The following is a 7,875-nucleotide window of genomic DNA, read 5'->3' as shown; positions in this document are numbered from 1 at the left end:
TCATTGTAGAATTACCCGCAAGGACCTCGGAGCCACTATGAATCTACATCCGCTGTACCTCTCCGCATCGTGAAGACAGAAAGCCTCGGCTCGGCGTTGGGGTTGTGGCCTGATGTTGGATGTTGTCCGACGGCGACGTTGGAACCCTCTGCAGCCCAACGCTTGGTGGTGTGTTACTGCCAACGTCATTATGCTGCGGCCTCGAGCTATCCATTTTCCACGCCTTCATATCCCACAACCCCTATTCCCTTTTTGCCCTATCCCTTCTATTTCCGAAGCTCATGCAAGACGAACCGGTTGGGTTGTGGTCTTCCGAAGTGGTGCGTTTGGTGGCTGTTGCTGACGATTCGCATCACCCGAGAAGGCGGTCGTCGGGTTCGCCGCACACCCTCTTTGGGGCCTTGCGCGCATTCTCCCTCGTCTGTTTCTTTTCTTGGGTGCGGGGAAGATGAGTCTTGTGCGACGTGAGATGGGCAGATGCGGCTGTTGAAGGCTTATCCGCGGGTTAGCTGGCTGAGTGAGACGGGCACACCTTGGACAACATGGACGACGACTGGAATGGGGAGGGGTTGGGCTCGTGTGAACAGAAGGGTGAGGCGTCAGACGGGAATTTGCTGTGCGAGGGGGGGTGTCGTGATACCTGATGCGGTAGGCGGCCATACGAGCTACAACTTCTCCATACTCGTTGTGGTACGAACAGCAGGCAACCTCTAGCCAAAGGTGGAAAATCTGCACTACATCAGAACGTGTTGAAATATCCTCTCGCATTAAGCCACTTGCGGCCAACTCCTGCGGCGTAGTTCCGACTCTCGAAATGCCTCGATGAAGTTTCGCGTGGAGGCTATGTCGTCGAAAAAAGCAACTAGTAGACTATGCCCGGATGTTGAACGATGGCGAATACCACCTTGTACAGGTTCGCAAGCTTTTCCATTTCGACGTTTCCCCTTGCTTTCACACTGACCTTTGTTCTGGAACGGCCGGCGTATAAGCTCTTCGTGACTCCTGTGTCTTAGATAGCACATGGCTTCCAAACATACCCCGGACGTCTACCAAATTATTTCCGCTTGAAGTAAGACAAGATATATGTCACTTGTTGGCTTGAACACCCCAAGTGGTTGGTTGTTCCTCGGATTTCACGATGCTGCTGGCGTCCAAAGACGCATCCTTGTACTCGACTCCGTGTCACGGAGTACCAAAAATACGTGCCAAGCTTTAGTCCTTGTTTCTACGATCGAACCTCAGACGAAACTAGGTTCTTCAACGACCAGAAAGAAATATGAATATAGGGCAGGCTGGTGCATGCTCACAAATCAGTTATCGACAATGAAAAAGTTTGGCCACATAGATAATTGATCATATCGGTTTCCCGACAAAGCAGCTATCAAACACAGCAGCAACCAGCCACGCCCTGCTGTGTAACTGTACAATGTAAGAAAGTTATCGTCTAGTCATTCTATCGAACCGGCCACATCGTAGCTAGGTCTCTAGGCCTTGACGAAGATAATGAGGCGTACAGGAACACTGCAAGAGATGGACATCAGCATACGCCATCTCCAATATCGCTCCAATACAGAAATGCCTTCTTGTGGGGAGAAGGGGCTGAAGCTTGCGTTGTGATAGTCTAACCTACTGGAATCCACAGTATCTTGTCCGTATTAGCCGATTCGTCTTCCTCGTTCAAATGACACCTTGTCATACCCCGAGGCCAAGTCACTACGTGAAGAGCAATCATCGAAAAAGATTCGTATATCTGATCAAATTCCAATATGTATGGGGTCTAGGGATGGACCTTCCGCGGCTTTTGAAGCAAAAGTAGCCACCCGTGGCCGGTTTACATGGGCAGAGAGGTCTTTCGACAGTACGTGGTTTATTTCAAGATCACTAGCGTTCGCAAACACAGCCATAACTCCCATATCAGATCAGGTTGGGTTCGGCTTATATGCGGCGGCATTGTTCTGCCGTGCTAGGGCTGTGTTTCCTTGAAAATGCCGAACCTTGGTTGGCCGTGATGAACAAATGCAACCTACCATTTGCTAGAAAAGCGAAAAGGGGGGAATTCCGTGGCAAAAGGCGAAGGACGACAGCCCGTCCTCAGGGTGCGGAAAGAACAATCTCGTTCCTGGGCTCCTCAGACTATAACACGATTCTGAGCATGTGTTTTTTACAAGGAAGACTGTGACGACTCTCCTCAGTATCAATACCGCCCGCCGAATGTTTCCTATCTCCTATCTCGCAATCAGGGAGATTGTCCGTCCGTCACATCATACGAGCAGTGTATGAAGCGCGCAGTATACATCAACATCCAGACACCTACAATAAGTCCCTTAGTCCTCTGGTCGAACCATCCTGGACCATACAAGAGCGAATACTGACAACTTATGCGTCAGCGGGGAGTTTCAAGGCCGTTCCGAGCAACACCAGCGACAACCCTTCCGCAACGGCTTGCCCGATCGTCTCTGTACGACACTCCGGCTGACCCATGGCAACCACGAAACTGATTCGTCCAGAACAGGTGGTTATCAGGGTTGAGGTTACCTACCACTCAAGTGAGGCCTTGCCAACATCACAAACGATATGCAGCAATAGTCTACAGCTATCAGAGTCTATGAGCGCGGACGGTCCATGGAAACTGTTATGATTCCCGCCCGAAGCATCCTCGCCAGACAGGAGAACTATATTAATTGCCACAAGGCGACCCCAGCGCCCATCTACGCAGTCTCTGTATCCTTCCCTTCAAGGCCGCTGGACTTCCAGCTGGATCTCCATTGACACGGATGGGAACCCACAACGAGAAGCCATTCGAGTCTGAGGAATAGCTCCTAGGTGGCCAGAGCAGACCGTCGGTGTGCGGCGTCTTGTCCTCTGCAGCAAAAAACTACAAAGTAAAGGCAGGGACGGCTTCGGCACGACCCTACGGCACTCCTCCCAGGTCACGATGTCTTCCGCTCCGCAGATCCCATTACTTTTCCCTTCAAAACAACTGGTATATGATCGGGTTCGTAGGCGGCGACACCGTCAACCGCTGCTCGCCAGCAGCGGAGATAGCTCCGGAACACGCTCGGGGACTAGGTCAGGGGTGAGTGAGAGGTATCGGTTCGTCTACATCGTCTTCGTAAAGGCGATAGAGGGGGAGGCTCGTAATGGAGTGGTGGCGATGCGACTAGGGGCGCATTCGTCGAGTGGAAAGGCACGAGCGATGACTCTAGTATCGTAGCGTCAAGGTCATTGTAGAAAGGGTTTGCTGCTAGTATGGGGCAAACGGAATGGTAAAAACGACCAAGGAGCGGCCGGCTTTCGTAGTTCATAGCTAGAGAATGGCTTACTTCAGGGGGAGGAACCGTCCATAGACAGTCTGATGAGGAGATTGTTATATCGCCGATCGCCCGCGGAGGGGAATTACTTCAATAACACAACGGCGAAGGCTCATTACAATTAACACACGGAATCTTACACGTCAGAAATCAGCAATGGTTTCTCGGAACCATACTTTCACTTCCGAAACTTGCAATTACCACCAGTGCGGTTCCCTTTCCTTCCTACCAAGTGGCTCCGAAGCAGCTCCGACGGTCCACGGGATCCTTAAAGTCAAAACAATGGTTACATCCAGCACCCAAATCCACAAGACCAAGGCTCAGAAGTGCGGGAAATGTAGAGGGCTCCAGTAGAACGTCTGAGCAGCGTCTCTGATGTGAACAAGACCGCAAGAGCCCAGCCGCTGAAACCACGAGTGTGTATACACCGCCTTGGGAGCGGAAAGACCTCTTTCGCCGTCACAAAACCCTCTGTTCGTAGCTAAACTGGTGATATGTGGCTTGCACTAAAGATAAGAGGGCTGGCCACAGCATCCTCGGGTTGGTCAGCGTCTTGGCAAAAGTGATTGTGTGGGTGGTAGCCGAAAAGGGGCGGAACGCCAAATCGGAGAGGGATCACAAGCACGAAGTTTGCATCCTGTATGTGATTAGCGAGTGTCCATGGACCCCGTCATGCTTCACTCTCGCGATGCCCCGGGCGTTCTCGTTGACTTGGAGGCAAAAATTTTCTCATGGACCAAGCCCAGAAGGTCATGCCTTGCCCGGTACTCCAAGCTTGGTCTTGGATGCTCGTGATGACCCGCTGATTACTGTATTTGGACGCTGCAACTAGCATACCCCGAGAAATTCTGGGCCGTCCAGAGAGACACAGTAGATCGATGGCAGGGTGTATGTCGTCCATCTGGTGAGTAGCCCCCATCGAGCTCACCTGGCTCGCTGTGGAAGTTTGGAAATGGACGTCAAGGAAGGATAGCATGCTGCATGTTGCATGTTGCACCAATGGATTACCGTGCAAAAAATCCTCAACCCCCTTTCAATATCCACCTTTGGTGAGGGAGGGACTCTTCGCGGCCCCCTTTCGTATATTGGTGGATACGCAGCATGTGCCGTCATTTATGACAGAGTTCTGGAAGGCGCCGGGCTACCAGCCGGATTGTCCAAAGGACCAGGCCTCGGCAGCTGTCTACGCTTCGTAATGGCACGGAGGACTTTGAACCACGAAGACTAGGAATAAGCAATCGTGTGTTAAACATGATCGCTGAACGCCAATGTTTTCTTACCAACAAACGTCAAGGACACACTTGACGGCGTCTTTGTTACGCGTTCTTGAAGAGTAGTAATTTTGGTATAAGAACGGACCGCGGCGAACAGTGGAACCGAACGCGAATAAGCGAATCAATGAGTGGGTAAAAGAACCAAACTTTGGCCTGGTACTTATGTTGCGGGCATCCTCTGGTATGGCCATGGGTGCGCAATCAAGCCCCGGAAACGCCAGAGCGTTTCCTGGTTGCACGGGCTGTCGAACGAGAGTCAGTGGCGGCCGCCTGAACTGCTGTGACACCGTCAATGCTGTGTAACGCAGACGAGTATCGCTCTCCTCCATGTACCTCCATGAGATAAAGGGTGTGCTGGTATGAAGACGTGGAAAGAGCCAAGAAATCTTGTGTCTTTGTATGGCCGAGGGGCGGAAATGCTGGTTAGGAAGGTGTCTTCCATTTCGACGCCAATGATGCTGGCTCAAAGCCACCGTGCGAGGAGATATTGGCAGTCGATGACAATTGAATCTTCGGCTTGAGTGGTACTTCAACAATGGTTGTGACATTGGCGCGTCAAGTGACTGTCCTCAACCGTAGGCGTCGATGCTTGGCTTGACGCAAGAGTCACTTGGATTCGGGACTGCAAGGGTTTAGAAAGCTTCGTCTGTGTCGTATAGTTGAACCGGCCACGATAAAGACAGGTCGTCATCATCCGGTGTGCCTTTCATGCCCGTTCATTCACTTGCAGTATGTCAGTGAGAGAGCGCAAGCAGTTAAGCAGTGGACGGGCCTTGTGAAGAGAAGACATTACGACAGCGGTTGCAAATGTGTCGGTGCCGTGCAACGATCACAGCGAAAATAAAATGGGAGGTCCATGTTGATTGGATCGGTTACCTGAGAAGGTGCCATCCATCAATGACCGGTCTCGTCCCATGGCTCGAATTTTTCGCGGTCCCAATAATGTTCTTGATTACAGCTGTTGTTCTGATGGTATCCATCTGGGGCAGCATGGCATTGTTCTCGGTGGTGGTGGCGGAAACGCCCTATTAAAAATTGGCAAGAGGGCTCTAATATCAACAGTCGATGCGGGTTCTACGGTTCGTGAGAGACAGACCCCAACATTGGCGGTGTCGCATTAAGATGGTACTTCTTGTTTGGTACAGCCACCCATCCTGGTCCAGACCATTCTGAATGAAGCTACCCCGAGACATTTAGACCAGGACGGAAATGACAGGAGAAGATTGGGGCGAAGAGTGTCCAGGATATGGTAAGAATACCTGGCTTTTGTCCCCTTCCTCCTAGTCTGTGAGGCACGACTGGTGCTGGTTGGACACCGCGGAACTGGTGTTCTAGAGGTGCAAAAGTGGCTCACAGAATTCGTTACCAGGCTCATGGTAAATGAGCGATACAAGTCATCGACAGCCGCGACGCCTTAGACACAGGCCATAGTGACGCACATGTGCCGGAAAACTCTGGCAATTCGGACACGAGCCGTAGTTCAATAGGCATACTGTTCGAGGAACAGGTCCGGGATGCTGATGTTGAAATAGGGTTGAAAGTAAAAAATGAGCTAAGACTTACGTGTCGGTAGATTTGGCAAAGTGAAGCCAACCTGGAATTCGGTATACCACAAAGCTCCCATAGCAAGCCGCATCCGGCAACAGATCCGGCAACACAGACGTTAAGCTAACCCTCCACCAACCCCAGGCGACGATATACCAAGAAAATATCGAACGAGTAGTAGTAAGTCCAGGTCCATAGCAAGCAGTCGGGTAGGCAGAGGAGAGGTAGGTATTGACATGTCGGGTACGGCCGCCATCACCACCATCCGTCGAGTGGCCTGCGTGCCCGTTGCCAGGAGCGAGGTGACGAAAGAAGAGAGAATAGAGGTGGAGATGGCTCCAACTGTGAGGTGACTTGAGCTGTCAGACCGGTTATAAGTGGAGAGTTCCGCCGAGGCTCCAGTGCAATGCGCATGGTCTTCTGGGGCTCCCCGGGGGGCCTCCCTGGTCGCCAAACAGGTAGTGAGTGAGTTGATGGCTTGAAGTGACCGCTTTGGGTGGTAACAGCATTGGGGCGCCTATCACCCCCCCCCCCCCCCCCCCCTGTTGAGACGACAAATCACGGCCTGAAGGTCAGGGGAGTAATTGACAGTGCTGCGAATGAGGTTTATTCAAGTCCAAAGCCCCATTCTCCAAGCCCCAAGGTTACAACAGAGAGACGGTTGGAGCCATCAACCCCCGAGTAGCGTGTGTCTGAGAGGTTTATTTAACCGAACTGCACGAGGATCCGGCTGAATGTTTCCTGTGCAATCTGCGTCGATGCCTGTCATGAGCATTCCGCTATTCTTACGGCCGTTGTCATTGTCGCTGAGAGGAGAGCAGAGGAGAGGCCTCAAGGCGAGTGTTTGTTTTAGTGTTCTTTTTAATCTTCGGTAATCATCCGCCGAAATCATAGAAATATAGAAATGTTCCTATCCGGCGTTGCGGGAAGACCTCTGGTGCTCCCTTCCACACTACCTTCATGAGCGTTGGGAGGCAGAACGGGAGGAATGCCAGCAGCAGGTTCTAGGGCTTGTGGCAGGGAACCGAGGATGGAGCCAAGAGGTAGCTGATGTAACCTCTCCCTCTTGAGTGTTATTCCCGCCAGAGCAACACCGAGTTATCAACCGTCCCAAGGGATTGGTAGTCTCTTCTTCACGCTTGCCACTCTCTGCAGACGGAACGACGGAAGGTGATCAGAGAGGTCGACCTGTGCATACTTCTCCACCAGGCGTTTTCAACAGCCCGGCATGGCGAACTGCTGGTCTGCGTACGGCAATCCCGCATACTGTAGCCTCTGCCTGCAACGAGGCTAGGACACGGTCGTCAGACACAGTTGTTTGAGCCTTCTCTGCAAGCAGGTAACGCACTCCTAGTGTCAAGACATGGACGGTTCTTCTGCCAAGGGCGACGCGACACCGTAATCGGAGATGCCGAATGCAAACCAATGCAAAGCGGTTCTTCTTTTCACCGTCACTTTTGTTCTTGCGAGACATCTCGGCTCGGCCTCTCAGGATGTGTGCGTCAGCAACGGAGCAAGTGTTTGCCAAAAGGATGAAGTAGCGTTGTGCCCATGCAACCTCAACTTGCTTTAAGTGGCCGCCGTGGCCGTAAGATGCAATGGTCATCGCGTTGGGTAAGCGAGGAGTACGATCGTTGCGCACTCCTCGGTTGGGCAAGGGCCGCCGTGGACGAGAAAAGCAAAAACAAAACAGGTGGCTGTTGGTTTGCTTGCTTTTTCCGGCGGTGGTAGGCTGTACATGCATA

This window comes from Colletotrichum spaethianum (assembly GCF_022836535.1).
Source record: "Colletotrichum spaethianum MAFF 239500 DNA, contig08, whole genome shotgun sequence".
NCBI classification, from domain to species: Eukaryota; Fungi; Ascomycota; class Sordariomycetes; order Glomerellales; family Glomerellaceae; genus Colletotrichum; species Colletotrichum spaethianum.
This window is presented reverse-complemented; position numbering follows the sequence as displayed.